Source organism: Pinus tabuliformis, chromosome 1_2 (genome assembly GCF_031772625.1).
Source record: "Pinus tabuliformis cultivar Carrire ecotype Pingquan chromosome 1_2, CPIR1, whole genome shotgun sequence".
Lineage (NCBI taxonomy): Eukaryota > Viridiplantae > Streptophyta > Pinopsida > Pinales > Pinaceae > Pinus > Pinus tabuliformis.
The window spans coordinates 162,618,220-162,635,234 of NC_142298.1; positions in this window are offsets into that span (position 1 = coordinate 162,618,220).

Consider the following 17,015-nt stretch of genomic DNA (forward strand, 5'->3'; position numbering starts at 1 on the left):
TGAGAACATTTGAATCCATACCGCTGTCTATGATCTCAACAACAAAATTCTCCTTTTCAGGATTCAGCACAAGGTATTCTTGGTCATCATGATCTGAATGTTGATCTGAAATAGCTGTCCTAACATTATCACATTCTGCAATCTGGTTTTCTTCTGTGGGCAGATCTGAAACAAGCTCTTCTCTTTCATCAATTACAGCCATATGACCATCTTCAACTTGTTGATCTTGATTCTGCTGCAAAATATCCTGATCATCTGGACAAGTATCCTCTAAGTTTTCTTTATGCTGCTGAAATGGATTCTCATACAGAGCCTCCATGATCTCAACATCCATAAAATTATCATCTTCATAATACTTCTCAAGGCTTTCAATAAAATTATGTACATGCTGGCAACAGTCTTGAACTAAATTTAATGATGGATAAGAGTCTTTATATCGTTCAATGAACATAGCATGAAAGTCCTTTAAACAGTAAATACAAGCAGGCGGCAAACTTTCATACCATGATTGGGCTTTACCTTCCAGAGTGGCCAAGAATATCTTCATCAAGCAATCTTCAGGAAAATCCACCTTCAATTTGCGAATATGCATATGAAATCTGACTAGATGTAAAGAAGCATCCTTCTTACCATCATCATTAAATGTAGGCAAATTCCTTGACCAATCTACCTTCGGAATTTTATTTGGAAAACCAAGGATGTGATCTCGGCTCAAGGGAGCGTATCTTCTTGCAATCCGATCCATCTTGAGAAATCTCAAAGCTACTGATCTCTCTGCAGTGAAGTCACCATGAAGCACATGTTGCTGGATTCTTCAGTGAAAGGAGTCACCAGGTGAATGATTTTAGCCTGTGAAGTGTCTGATCGTGGTCCACCATCAACAATCAGATCTGAACTTGATACATGTACTGGGGTAAAATGCAAATGAAGTGTTACATTCAGAAGCTCACGGAGGTCGACTGAAGCAGCGTTTATCTACTAATGCTGATGTAAAACAAGAGCGTTTTTGAAGGCTACCTGGCGTATCTTCAGACTCCGTCTAAGACTTATGAATTAAACACATCAGTTAGCAAACAATTTGTTCTCCCCAGTATGGTCACCAATATGTTAGCGCTTGAAATTTCACCTCAGGCTGAGAAAGGTAAACCTCAAGGCCACATCAAATCACTTAGCCTCGTAGCTAGCCCTACGGGGCTGGAGAGGGCTCTCTCCGGTCTATCTCAGCAAAGATCTTCAATGAACAAGATGACCAATAGGGAAACACTGATTTTAGGCTAGTAAACTGATAGAAAGGTTGATTTAGGGTTTTTAGGGTTTTTGGTGGCAAATTGAGGAGAGGGCAATTTTGGGTGCGGGGATTGGACACAGTTTCTGCAGGGGGTTCTTTGGGGCGAGGTAGGAGACAGTATTGATGCCTTTGATTGAGGTGGATGATCAGGAATGATAGGTGAGGAGCTAAGGAGAGCAAACACTAACTTTGAATTCTCCTTAGACAGTAGAAAACATTGAAATTAAACAAACTTAAAAGCAGAGCATGGCAGGCATGAATTCTTACTTTAACACTTCATTTGTTTAATGTGCAGAAGGAAAAGAAAGGAAATGATTCACATAACACACTTACAAGTACATAGAGAAACACACCATCAATACATGTAACCACAAGAATCCCAAAAAAGACTGCAAAACCCTGGTCTTCCTTAGCCAAAAATTGCAGAGATACAGTGAATAATACAATGATAGCTTCTCCCTCAAGAGTCCAACCATGAAAATGAGCAAGAAAGTACATAATATAGATCATCTAACCTCTCTCCCTGCCTCCTTGGGTCGAGCTCACTATCCTAGGAGCTATTCCAACCACTTCTAAACTAAGCACTACAAACTAGGCAGTCAAAACAACTTGCCTCTATAAGCTAGGAAACCAATTCATTCATTTAATTTTTACCTTTTTCATGAATGAATCTTCTAGAAGAGGTACATAAGTGTAAAAGTGTCATAAAAGTACAATAATTACATCAAAGAGGATGATAATCCACCCCAAAAAGTCAAACTGGGTCAAACTGCGTTTTTCTGAGTTGTACAGTGAAATTTGGAGAAATCTGCCTGACAGGTCACGCGCCTCTGCCTGACGGGTCGCGCGCCTTTGGGGCCGCTTTTGGGGCACTTGTAGGTGTCCAAATTGGGCAAGAGTAGGCATGTTGGAAAGGTCAGTGAGTCTACTTTCCAAATCAACTAGAATTTCTGAATTGGGTTGTCATTTTCCCCTCCAAAATTGCAATCTCCCAAGACTGCTTTCTGTGTCTCAAAAATGTGGCAGAAAGTCAAATTTTGCTTGTTTTTTGACTTTTTGGAGGCCCAAAACTTCACAAAATATCTTGTCCATCGATGAGCATGTGTAACTTTGCATGAAAAATCTGGAAATGCTGAGTTTTTGCAAAATGGAGTTGCCAAGATGAAGGGTCGCGCGGGGGGTGAGACCCGTTAATGGGAAAAAGCTGTGTTTGGCACAAAAAATTCACAAATGACAAAATTTTCTCCAAATTTCTTGAAATTTGGGCTGGGAGTCCCCAATAAAGTACCATGCTCATTAAAATAGGCTTTGGCCCAAATTTTGAGTGGATCGGGCGTTTTCCTTCGTTTTTGTGCTTTGGCCAACCGTCCTTGGAGCACCTTCGTTCTCGCCGGTATTTTTGACATTTCTTTAAAACCATGATACCTGTGAAAAACGTGAAGGAGGTTTTTCTTCCTTGGCATGTTGTGGACAAAAACCTCTCTCAGTTTTGAAAAAATCATCTTTGATTGCTCTGGAACATCATTTTAGTGAAACTTGTCCCGATGTGTGAAACAAGGAATTTTGTCGAAATGAAGCGAAATGAAGGGGGTAAGGGGCTTCTAAATTCTTGGGGAAATTTTGGGGATTAGGGAGGGATGTTAGGGAGTAGTGGAAAGTGGAATCTTAGAGATTGAGTGAGGGGAAGGGGTCCAAAAGGGCAAAACACAGGCCCAACCTAGAAAATTGCCAGGTTGTAGCTAGAAACTAGGGTTTGTGCGAAAATGAGGAATTTGGGGAATCTCAGGGATGGGAAGTGTTTGATAAGGTATTTTAAGGATAGGGGAAGGTGTATGAATATCAGGATACAAGTTTTGCCGATGATTTGACCGTCCAAGAGAAATTGGCTTCAAAACCCTAGGAGAGGGAAATGACCTTGCCTAGGCGCAACTGAAGCATGGATAAGCTGTGAAATGACCCTATGTAACTTGACATGATGATGAAAACCCTCTGAATGAACATAGGCTCAGCTGAATAGTGACATAGGTTTGCATTTGGGCAACTTTGGAAAGAGTGAGAGCAAACCCTAGACCTAATGCCTAGTGACCAAATTTTGCTTGAAGACTCATTGAAATGACAAAATTTGACCTTGACACTTCAAAATCACTTTGTAAGAGCACATTTGATCACTGGAGGAAGGCTGGAAAGACTGACACTAACAAGATGTGAACCAGATAAGTTAATTTCTTGCTCTGGCACAAAGACTTGCATAAATTTTGATGGGTAGTAACCACATGTAAGGCTACACATTTATAATTTTACTCTTACATAAGTGCTAAGGAAAACATAGATAACTGTAGGAAATAACTCCTAGTAAGTACATTTATTTTTATCTTGTTACTATCCATTTTTTGCAAAGACTTGCTCAAATTATGGTCGAATATTAGTGATGGTAAATGTGAGTGTGAGCTATTTTCAAGGATTTTATTTTTGGATCAATTTCATGCAAAGCTTAAGAATAAAAAATCATTGTCCTACATAACTACTAAAGGAAACATAAATGATGGTGGGAAGTGACTCCTAGTAAGTATAGTTGCTTAAATTACGGTGGGAAGGAACGAATAGTAAATATGTTATTTAACTGAGTATGAGCTAGTTTCAAGGATTTTATTTATATGGCTTTCCTTCAAATCTTAAGAATAAAAGATAACTCTCCTACATAAGCGCTAAACAAAATATATATAATGGTGGGAAATAACTCGTTAGTATATTTATTCACATCTTATTCCTATCCATTTTCTTTCAAAGGCTTAAATTATGGTGGAGTTGATAGTGCTAGACCTACCAAAATTTAAAGGGGTCTCCTGAATATGTATTCCCAATTATACCTTGCACCATTTGGTATAGGATCCCCATCTGGAATACAACCTAGCTTTTGTCTACTTAAAGATCTGCCTTGGCTTTAACTGTCAGCAAGAGATAGCATCACATATGTGCTTTCGAAAAGAAAGCAAGTGTGCCTGGTGAATGTTCTGTTGTAGGTGCATTAAGGTTCTTCTACTGTAGAGGGGAGAGAAAGTGAGCCTCTAAGAGAGAGGTAATAGTACCACCCTAATAAATATGCACATAAATATCAATGTTTCATCTAAGATCAAACAAAATAGTCCACAAAGACACAAAGATTGTTACAACCATTACAACACATTCTCAATAAGATAAGCACTAAAATAACCGAAATAGTTGAACTATCTTAATACTGGTGAAAACAAACATGAACCATAAGAATTCAAAGAATATTATAAAAATCATGCATAATTCATGTATCAAAATGTGTTGTCCATCATGCTTCAAATATTAAGTAAAAGTACCAAGATGCATGAATACAAGGAACATCACTTGCTCCAATAATGGAGCATTGGAGCTACTACTTTCTCCACAAAAGTACTAAATTATCTCTCTTATGCCTTATGGGAGAAGCCACTTTAAAAATGATTTTACATGAGAAATGAGGATCTATTGATAACTTGAGGAGAAACCTTCCATATCCTCACGACTCTTGACTTTATAACTTCTAGTGACCTTTGGACTTCTACAATGTTTGAAGTTCCAAGTGACTTTTGGAATTACAAAAGACTTTTGGTATTACATGTCCTTTGGAATTCCGTGACTCTTGAGTTCATAAATGACTCTTGGAATTATAATTGTTTGTATTTTATAATTATTACAATATTACATCTTGACTTCCACATCATCATATGATGAAACTATGCACATCAGTATCTTGTATGACTGGGACTGACAATGACTGATGACATGGATTTACTTTAGTGGTGACATAGCTACCACTGTATCTGTTCTTTTTTCATCTTCTAAGCATATTGCTTCCACCCTTCAAAGGGTCTTCAATCTTGGAGTCTTTAGGGTGCTTTGATCATCAAGTTTCTGGTGTCTTCTTTTTTCTTTTCATGCTTCCTTTGTATATCCTGTTGCCTGATATTTCCTCGTGTTTTATTGCCATGAGGTCCCTGGAATACTTATTTCTATAATCGCTCATGAAGAGAAACTATCAGTATGGAAACGCCCTACTCTACCATGTTTTATGTAGATTTTCTGGTTCATGCCTTTTTGATGAACTCAAAATGGTCAAAGGAGCTTCATGGAAAAATGGCACACTTGGAAAGGCTAAAAGGTTGAGGAGGAGGAGCTTCAAGGCTTCAACATTCGCTAATGCACTCGAAGGAAGAAAAAAGTCAAGGTAGGGTGCATGTGGCAAGTCCGAAGGATGAAGGGGAAGTCCTTGGGCTTCCTAAGTGCACTATGCACTCAAGGGAGAGAGGGAGATGTAGGGTGTTGATGAGCCCCAAAAATGGACAAATATTTGGGCTCATTCAACCTCCTAATTTGGCTTAGTCCACCATTCTCATTTGTTTATTGCATGTTTTTGATTATTTTTATGTTAATAGAGTGAATTTGGTTAGTCATTATGCCAACAAGTCTAATGGGTGCTTCGTGTAGCCTTTTTGGTCAACTTGGAGACAAAATGGAAGGTCTTAATGAGCACTTGGCAGCCAAATTCGTGGGAGAACAAGCTAGAGGATTTGTAGGAAGGTGTCCCCCTCATTTATGGGCCCTTACCTCGAATTCTCCACCATCAGCTCGGAGTTCAAGGGCCACCGAATCAATCAGCTCAAGGGCAGCCAAGCAAGTCAAGTTGGACTGCTGTTAACTAAAAGTCTTGGGCAGCCAAGTCCCTAACTTTTAGGAGGACTGTTGGGTCCTCAAATTGTATAAATAAGAAGGCTTGGGGCCTCATTTTGGTTAGCTAGTGGGTGGTCATTTTTTGTAGCTAGTTAGTCAATTTGGGGTTAGCTAGTTAGTCAATTTGGTTAGTCATGTGTAGCTCGGTTTTTGCTCCTTGTAAGCCAGTTTTGGCATGTCATTAGATTCATGATTATTCAATAGAGACAGGCAGATTTTGATCCAATTCTGAGTTTTTAAGAGAGCAACAAACCTCCTCTGTGTTGTAATGTTAATTTCTTTTTGTTTCAGCACTTTAGTTCATTGCTTTACCATGAAATTCGAAATTACAGGTTTGCTGAGTTAGTTTTTATGAGATTGAATGAGTTTAGCTTATGGTTGAATTGCTTTTGGTTGTTTAGTTAGACTAGCAGGTTGATAATACATTGGAGCTCCAAGGAAAAAGGTTGAGAAAGCCTCCACTGCCATCTCTGTTTGGAGATTGGAGTGCAGCCTACACCAACCACAAAAATACGCAGTCCTTCACTTTATACATGCTGCAACATAGTCTCGGTTATGATAGATTCTTTCATGCACTTCACTCTTGCACCATACACCTTCATCACAGCTTCATGCACATTTCTCTTCATGCTTTATATTGTTGTTCATTGAGTTCATAGCACAGGTAGCATAGGTTAATGAATTTTCGTCTTGGTGACAGTCATAAGCCATTTGTTTTATTTACACTGCTCTTCATCATTCCATTACCTTCTTCTTCATCTTGATCATGCATACAACCACATCCTTGACCTCTGCTCCGCTCTGTTATCTCCCAAACTCCTCCACTCCTCACGTAACTTCATTCTCTTAACCTTTCGTTGTTCTAGCCCTCCATCTTCCAACCTACTCCATACACTCGTTCCCCATCCTACTTCTCCACTCCTGAGCCATCACCAGCTTTATCCCTACCTTACATATCTCCCCCTACCATTCCATCACTCCACCATCACTTCAAACACCCACGGTAGGTCATCCTGTAGCAATTTGTAGACTTCCTGTAGAAACCCCTGCGTTTCCTGTAGGATCCCCTGCAGACATCCTGTAGGAGGCCACTCACTCGGTTGCTGAGCCTCTGAGCGTGAGGAACCTCTATGGATGGATGCTAAGGATCCTTGGGGACCTCTCCTAGCCTCCCCAACCTTTCCCACGCTTTCCTTCCTTCTGCATCACATCTGCACAACCAAACCCTAATAAGCACAAAATCACAATCACTCCATCCACTTAAAGAAAAAATACAAAAACATGTCTTTTAAGATGCAAGTAGCTTAGATTCATATATTTTCACTTATTAGAAGTAATGGCATCATTGGTAGAAGTTTCCTTCACAGTCTTTGCATCATAGAGGTTAGACTAGTTAAATTAGGGTTTCCATGCTTTGATTTGCTTTCAGTTCATTTTCGCCAAGTAGATCAGTTTTCTTTGAGCTAGCTTTCGTCCATCATTTAGCAAGCTTCTTCTGAGAGCCTATAGAAGTTGGCTTGAGCCCTAGCGGACTTGTGCCAGCTGACCAAGTGATAGCTACGACAAGAGCTAGTACTTGTGCATACAGCACCGCCGCTTCCAAGTTTGTTACGAACTACCGGGTTGATAAAATTAAAGAAGGAAGTTCCAGGAGTTGTATCATTATTGCTACAATACTGGAGCCCACCAGGTGTACTCTGGAAGGTTGACGTTTAAGGCATCGTGCCTTGGCATTGTGCTCATGCACTCAAGAGGCCTCAAGAAGCATGAAGGACACACTCTTGAAGGCTGAAGGTTGGGGTTTCGTGACTTTAGAGTGCTTTGATGTACTCAAGAAGTTCAGGAGGGAACATGGTGCATTGGGGAAGGATAAATGATTGAACATTGGGTCTTTAGGGTTAACTAGTGTGCTCAAGGAGGGCACACTTCTTCGAGTCGAAGGAGTACACCCAAGGAAGACTTAGTCATTTTGGAGGGCACAATTCCAAACAAGTAAGGATATTCATTCTTTTAGAGTGTGTCCAACTCTCAAGGAGGCTGTAGGGTGCACTTTTTAATAACAAAGAGTCTCCCATCAAGGCTTCAATGTGTGCTAATCTGCTCTTGTCCTTAATGGGCTCGTTTTGTAACTGGAATTTGTCTAAGTCTGGAAAATTGGTCAAGGGGTGAACAAGATGAGTTCTAGACATAAAACCATGTGCAACACATACTAACTCACCGAGAAAACATATAAAAACTTGATCAACAATTAATATACATCAAAACACCACTTTATGCACATTACCCAAGTACAAAAAGTGAAGTGTGTGTGACTATGACCTGAAAGTGTCATTTTATGACAACAAAGGTGTTACGACAATGAAATGCATATAAATATGTTCTAATCAATACAAGGGCACTTGAGAACACTCAAGAACACATAAGATATATGAAACAACATAAAATGACACTTGACGATCGAGGTGACAGTTGATATGATGATGAAGCAGGCTCCAAAATTCAGATGTAGTGACTTTTTGGAGGTTGTTGTAGTAGTGACAACACTTGGGAAAAAATGGGCGGACTTAAACTTCTTTATTTGGGAATAAATTTTAGTTAAGGGTCATATCTTGAGGAAGTATTTATTGCCCCAAATTCCTCTTTTCGACCTAGTTTCATACATAACATCTTCCCTTTTTGCTACTTGGTTTAACTCACACAAAGATACATCATATCACGATCAGTTGAATCCAAGAAAGGGTATTTTGTGAAAAGAGTTTATAATATTCATATTATAGAGCTTTCATCTTAGGTGTTTCTCCACTGCGAACTAGCCTGGACAGTAACCTGACGGAGTCACTTCAGGACCACAAATGTTGATTCACTTCCAGTGAGGATGGACAGTACCCCGATGAAGTCGCTTGCTTCACTTCCCTGTGCAGGAATCATTTCTCTTCTTTCACCCTTTATTTATTTATTTAATAGAGCTGTGCATTGGAAATTATTATTTTCAATATGCAGAAGAGGGATCCCAACTTATTGAGAGAAGAGGAGGTTTCCCCTTCAGAGAAGTATTTTAAGACCTCTGATTTAGGTTTGCTCACTTTAGATTCTCCCCTTATCCCTTCTCTACTAGATTGGACAAGCGTTAACACATAAGTAGACATATACCAAGTTGAGCAGTTCAAGTGCTAGCATAAGCATAGATCTAATAGGTTCCCTCAAGGTTCTTCTATTAGACGAATCATATTTTCCATCTAGACTTATCTCAACCTATGGAATTTTCCCAAACAAAGAAGGAGAATAAACAAAAGGCCAAGTGTTGTAGTTGTCACACTTTGCTTTGATTGCACTACAAATTATTTGGGCCATACACTTTACACACAGGTATTATTTATGTACAATGACTAGCAATAAGACACGACACGACATGAATACATAACAAACACACAACTGACTGAAACAAAAGAAAAAGAAAGTGCAATATAATATGTACAGGAAGCGCAGCTTACAACTGTTATTGAAAATAATGCTTAATGATCCAAGTGGATATTGGTGGCCACCCTCCTATTCCAATTGGACTCCCACCATTGTTTCTTTTCAGTTTTCTCAATTGTATCACAACTTACTATTTTAGGCATTTTGTTTTAGTCCTAAACTTTCAGAGCCATTTTTAGGGACTAAAAGACGTTTTTAGAAAAAATGGAGAGACTGGGAAAGTCCCAATCCATTTTACTTGTTTTCTTTTCAGCCTCCTCTTTGAGATCTTAAAAATGAGATATTATGATAGCCAAATGGAGATTGTATGAAAAAGTGACGACCTCAGGCAGTTGATGTGCCAATTTACCCAAATGGGGCCCATAGTTTTGGCGCTTCATCTCCTAGGGGTTAGGTTTTTGGATGTTTAGGGTTTTTCATTATTTCTGAGTAATAAATAGGCCTTTGAGCCTCATTGTAAAATAGTTTAGATGCATGTAGCCACCACATCTCTTCTCAGAGATACACTACCATCACTTGAGCTAGTTTATTTCCATTTTTGTATGTAAGCATATTTCAGTTGTTTCATATTAATGAAATGAAGTTTTATTTTTGTTGCATTTCTGTGTTTATGTGTAAATATGTGATTTTTTGCATTCCTGCATAATTTTGGATCAATGGTAGAAGAGCGGTCTACTCTTTCTCTATTTTTCTTTGCATGTCCCCAATGAGGTCAGGGTATAAGGAGTTAGGGATTGAATTGGTTGAACCTTTGCAAGACCAGCATTGCAAACCCCAACCACCTCCCATGGCAGAAGAAAAGAAAGATGAGGGGGCAGGATATCCTTTCAAATTATTTCTCTAGGTATCCCTCGAGTGACAAAGGAATGCGATGATGGATAACTTTTCCCCGATCCTTCGACGACTACCTACAGATGACACATCTTCATCCAGCAGTCACTATGGAGGTGCCACTTCTTTTAAGGTACAAGTTAACTTTGACATTCCTATATTTGAAGGATAGATAGATACAAACACCGTAGGTAGATGGTTAAATCTATTGGAAGGATATTTTTCAATTAATTACTTTTCCAATCGGGAAACCATTGCTTTTTCACTCCTCAAAGCCTCCCCACATGTCAAGGACAGGTGGGAAACCTACTATGAACAAAAGGACTAGAGGGAATCCTCACTATTTTTAGATGCACGCACCTGGAATTATTTTTGAGATGCTATCACTGAACAAAATTACCCTATTGGGAGCTATGAAAATAAATACATAAAGTGGACCACACTGCAGTAGGGAAGGGACCAATATGTTTTGGATTTCATAAAGTTTTTCCATACCCTTCGCATGAAGCTTTCTATCAAGGATTTTGAGTGACATTTTGTACTCAAGTACCATGGCTATCTACACAAGTACATCCAGGATGAGATGGAGTTCCTAGACATCTCCTCACTTCGCGCCGCCTATCGATACACTTTCAAGGTCGAGCAGATATTTAAATAGAAGAAGTGAGACCTTGGATCTATGAATCTGAAGAAAGGGAAAGGAAAATCCAAACCCCAGAGCAAAGGAAAAAGCCAAGCCAAGGTGAACCAGGACAACCCACCAAAGAAAAAATAGAAGAACAACACCATGAAGACAAATAAGGACACAGGGAAATTGCGTGAGTTCCATAAGAGTCCCACTCACAACACAAGTGAGTGGTGAGCCAAGAAGTCACTAGTGGTTGAGCTAAAGGCTTCTAAATCAAATGCATATTCTGAAGTTGAGTCAGAAACGGACAAGGGGAATGATAAATGGAAGCACAGTATTGAAAAGGAGCCTAGTGCCATCGTTTCCACCACCAAGATCCAAAAGGATGAGCGCGAAGACCCAAAGGAGAGGAAGCGGCTCTTCCACTCGTAGATGTGGGTGGAGGGTTCTCTGTTCTAGTTCATTGTCAACAGTGGGAGCCATAAGAACCTCATTTCAGTATAGTTCATGAAGTGGTTTTTCATACCGAACACACCACACCCATATTTGTACACCATCGGGTGGCTTCACCAATGGCGAGATCTTTGAGTTAGACAATAGTGCCACCTTCCTTATGGCATCAAGCCCTTCACAAATGAGGTATTGTGTGATGTTGCTCCTCTTCAAGTTTGTGATGTTTTATTAATCCAACCATACTTGTGGAAGAGGCATGTTGTGTATGAGTCTAGGCCTCACACTATTATTATTACTTTGGGGAATAAGTTGTACAGTATATCGTAGGTCGCATCGCCTACCACCGTTTCTTTAATCACTACGAAGAAATGCAGTAAGATCATTTCCCAAACTAGGAAATTTTTTTTCCTGATGATTCCCTTAGGGAAAGAAGAAGATTATGTCCATGGTCTCCGTACAGGGATCCTCCACATGACAACAACAAATGTACAAGGTTGTAGATGAGTACAGGGACAACTTCACCTCACCCATAGGGGTACCCCTACGCTGCTAGGTTCAACATTCTATCAATTTGATCCTCGACACTCTGCTACCCAATGGGATAACATATCAAGGATTTTTTTTGGAGAATGATGAAACAAAGAGGTAGATTCAGGAATTGTTTCCAAAAGGGCACATCAGGCCAAGTTCATCACCATTTGGGAGCCCGATCATGTTGGTATAGAAGAAGGGCAGTAACTAGAGACTCTGTATTGACTATCGGGCATTGGACAATATAAGATCCTAGAATAGGTATCCAATCCCATAGATTGATTCCCTTCTAGACCATCTCATTTGGGCCAAATATTTCAACAAGATTGACTCGAGGTCCGGTTATCTAGGTACCAATTGAACCCTCCGATGTGTGGAAGATTTCCTTCAAATCCAAGGAGGGCCTTTTCAAATGGATATTCATGTCTTTTGGGTTGAAAAATTCCACAACAACCTTCATGAGGTTGATGGACGACATCTCGAGACCCTTCACCAACTCATTTTCGGTGGTGTATCTAGATGACATTATGATATTTAGCCAGAGTTGGGAAGAACACTTCCACCATATTCGGTAGGTCCTCCAAACCCTTCGACAACACAAGTTGTGTGCCAATTTGGAGAAATGCACTTTTTTTTTTACCAAAGTTTAATATCCAGGGAACATCATTGACAAGTGGGGTGTGCATGTGGACCTAGCCAATATACAAGTCATTAAGGATTAGTTAGCCCCAACCACTCTAGTAGAGCTCCATAGGTTTTTGGGTCTTGCAAAATTTTATTGCAAGTTCGTGTCGAGGTTCTCTCATATAACTTGGACTTTGAGTCAAGTCACAAAGAGAGGAGTGAAAGAAAAATTATTATGGTTCGAATCCCAACGGAAGGAATTTTCTGAGTTGAAGCATCACCTCTTCTCCACACCAGTTCTCACATTACCAAACCTAAAGCAACCATTTGAGGTCGAGGCATATGCCTTTGACTATGCTATTAGTGTAGTTCTTACTTAGTAGGGGCATTCAGTGGAATATTATAGTGAGACACTTTTAGATACAGTCCAAAAGTATCCCACCTATGGCACAGATATGTATTCCACTATGCAGGCCTACTGACAATGGAAGCATTACATTATGGGGAAGGAAATGGTCATCCACACAAACCACCGACCCATGTAGTTCATATATACGCAAGGGAAGTTGCAGAACGATCGCCATCAGAAATGTTTGGCACACCTAAAACAATTCTATTTGAACATTAAATACAAGAAGGGAAGCACCAACAATGTTTCAGACTATCTCAGCCGACCACCGGTCATGGTGCTAACCATTGTTCTTGACTCCTGTGGGCATGCGACAGTGTGGTTGCCGCATCTTTACAAGAGCAATCCAAAATTTGGCAGCAAATACTAGATTCTTTTGGAAGGCAAGAAACTTCCAAAGCTTCACCTCCAGGATGTACTATTATGCCACCTAGGACATCTTTGTGTTCCTTCAAGCGAGCATTCCAAGATTATTTGGGAGGCACACTACAGTTGAGTTGCTGGACATTTCAGGGTAGAGAAAATAGTGGCAATGTTGTAGAAGTATTCTTATTGGGTGAACCTATGACATGATTTTGGGAAGTACATCAGACCCTACACTGTCTGCACCATTGCCAAACTAGCCATCAAGAAGCAAGGCCTATATACTCCTCTACCTACTCCTAGTCAACTTTGGGAGTCCATCTCCATGGATTACATGTCGGGCCTTCCTTCTACTAAGCATGGAAATGACTGTGTTTTCATGGTCGTCAATAGATTCTCTAAGATGGAAATTGTATGACCTAGAAGAAGAGTATCACAGTAGAAGCCACCGCTAAGCACATCTTTGAATGAGTGTGGGTGCATTTTGGGATCCCATAGTCCATTATCTCAAATCGGTATAGTAGGTTCCTAAGTATATTTTGGTCAATTATTTCATCGATTTTGGATTCCAAGCTCACTAAGTCCACGTCTTTCCACCCCCAAACTGATGGCCAAATAGAGGTCGTTAGTAGGATGATTGTACATATTCTGTGTATGTAAAACTTGAAGCATCCACGCACATGGGATAAAAGCCTCCCCTATGTCCAACACAACTACAACAGAACTCCTTATAGCTCAAGTGACCATAGCCCGTATTAGGTGGGGTTGGGATTCCAAACACTATGTACCATTGATGTGGCCATACCATTTGCAGCTACTTAGGGAAATTCAACTCATGTCCAGTCCGAAGATGACAGGGCTAACAACTTCATTGAGGTCATTCAGCACATTGTCTAGCAAATCCATGACATATTGGATAGAGACAATGTTAAGTATAAGTGACGTCATGATCAACATCATGTGCCACATAAGTTCTAGGTGGGAGACAAAGTTTGGTAACATTTGTAGAAGGAGCACCTCGTTGGGCCCCACTGCAAGATTCGTCAACTTCGATATGGGCCTTATACCATCACTAATGTTGTAGGGGATAATGATTTCAAGCTCAGAATAACACCATTGCTTGGTCTGCACATAGTTTTCAATGTGGACTGCCTTAGACCATACTTTCCACCATTACTAGACACATTAGACATTGCAGAACAACTCACACCAATAGAGTTAAACCCAAACTGCATGAAACAAGCCACAACTAGTCGGATCATGGACATGCAGATCAAGAATGCTCGCGAGCAGAAGATCCAACTATATTGGGTTGTGAAAGTGTTGTAGTTTCTGCAACACCCTCCAAAATTTTGGCTTGCGCTTAAATTTTGGAGCCTTCCTTGGTCTTTTACTTGATTGTTCCAAAAACTGAATCTCATTCCATGAGCTTTCTTGAATTTCTTTAGACACTTTTCTTGTTGGATTACTTGTCGTCTTTTGGCATGTTTGACTATTATGTAATGTTTGCGAGCCTTTTCTGGTGGTTTTAAAGGTTGGTTCTTGTGTAAATGAGTTTTCCTTACCATATAAACATCTATCGCACTCATACACAAAGTCTTGAACGGTGTCGCATAACTGTTGTCACAGTTGTCCCAAAGTCTATCTTAAGTGTCTCATTTGTTGCATCTTGTAATGAGACAGTCACATAGAGGGGAATGGTTTTTTTTTTTTGATGATATATTTTGTCATGTTGTCAAAGAATGATAAGTGTGTGATCACAAGTCAAGCTCATTACGAGTCCAACCCCTTCGCACACTCAGCCATTTTCAGAAAATCTTCCCAACCGGGAAACTTAGCTTCACCAGGCCCTGATTGAGATGTGCAATGCACAGTCTCAACCCTCATTGATGTGACATTTCTTCCTAGAAATATGTAGTGTGTAATCACTTTCCTCTAGGGTAGTGGTTCTATGCAATTCCAGAGTCCAACTGCCTTCCTTGATCCCTAGAATTGCACATTTGTGCCTCCTGTTCTTCCTTGAACTACGCACTTCACACTGTCAGTCCTCAAGAGTTTCCCTTAACTACTGGAACCTTGCAATATGAAAATAGCACAACCTCCCTTGGCCTCCAGAACTACGCAGATGTTCCCTCCAGTGTCCTTCCCTCAACTGGAGCTCATGGTCCTTAGAAACTACACAAATTTTCCCTTCACGCCTCTCTGCTTCCCAGTCCCCCATGCCTCTCAAAAATATGTAGAACTATCCTCCTAGTGCCTCATCTCATAGTAGCCACTACCCAATTGAACTACATAATCTTGACCCTCAGCGGGAACTATGAAATTTTTCTCTTAAGTGAGGAGTGTGCAGAAAAGTTCCTCAATCAAGCCTGCGTTGTGCTCTGTGCAGTCTCCGTGATCAAGCTCTCTCCATGTCAGCTGGAACTATGCAATGTGAAGTTACTGAGCCCTTCCTCCCTATTTGTGACTTGTCCCAGTCTTAGTTCATGGATAAAAATGCATCATCTTATAATAGGGAGTTTTTGGATAGATCCCATCCCATCATGAGTGAATTGCAGGAACAGGTACACTATCAAGTCATGTAAATATGATGAAGAAGAAGAAGGAGGAGGGAAGCACACCTAAAGACTCACTTGTAGCTGAACTTATGAGTGGACCTATCAGAGCAAGAAAAATGACACAAGTTTGCAACCACCTCCCAAGACCGAAGACCATTGAAGACCCCTCATCATCAAGCTATGCAGAGGAGAAGCCAAAGCATATCCAAGAACACATCTATCACTCAACAGAAATATTGGCTTGATATTGCCATATCATCATGCCAATCCATGTCAGCAGTGTCATGTCAAGTCGTGTCATGAGTTTTCATATGCCACATCACTAGTGTGTACCATGTATATTGTAATAAAATTTATTATAATGTGGAAGTCCAAAGGACACACATGAATATGAAGAGTCATGTAAGTGGAAAGTCATAAGAAGTTGAACAATCATGAGGGTAGTGAAAGAGTCATGAGGGGGACGCATCACCCTTTGGTTATATATACCCCCTCATTTTATAAGGAGTAGACTTTTCACCTTGGCTCCTCCCGAAAGGCATTAGAGAGACCAGATAGCTCTTTGAGGAGCAAGGAGTGGATCCAATGTAACACTACTAGGGCTAGTGATGTACAATATAAATATATGTCTTGGAACTTTTGCTTAATAATAGAAGCCTTTTCAGGCCAACATGTTATTCATGCATGAACTATGAATGTTTGTAAGACTATTCTGTGAACATTTGTATTTCATGTTTTCTTTCACATGTACTAAGATAGTTGAACTATTTCGGTTATTTTAGTGCTTAACTTATTGGGAATGTGTTGTAATCATTGTTATCGTTGTCTCATCCTCGTGGAATATTCCACAGGATACTAGACAGATCTTTCCTTGTTTATTGGTTATAAAGACTGCCGCATCCACTGTGGACTATTCCGTTGGATGGTAGATAGATATTCCCTTGTTTGTTGGTTGTAACGGCTGTCGCATCAACTGTGGACTATTTCACTAAATGTTGGATAGGTCCTTATGGTTCATGTGTGTATCTTCCTGGGCAGTACTATTACCTCTCACTTAGAGGCTCACTTTTCTCTCCCCTTTTTGACTAGAAAAACCTCGACACAGTTACACTACAC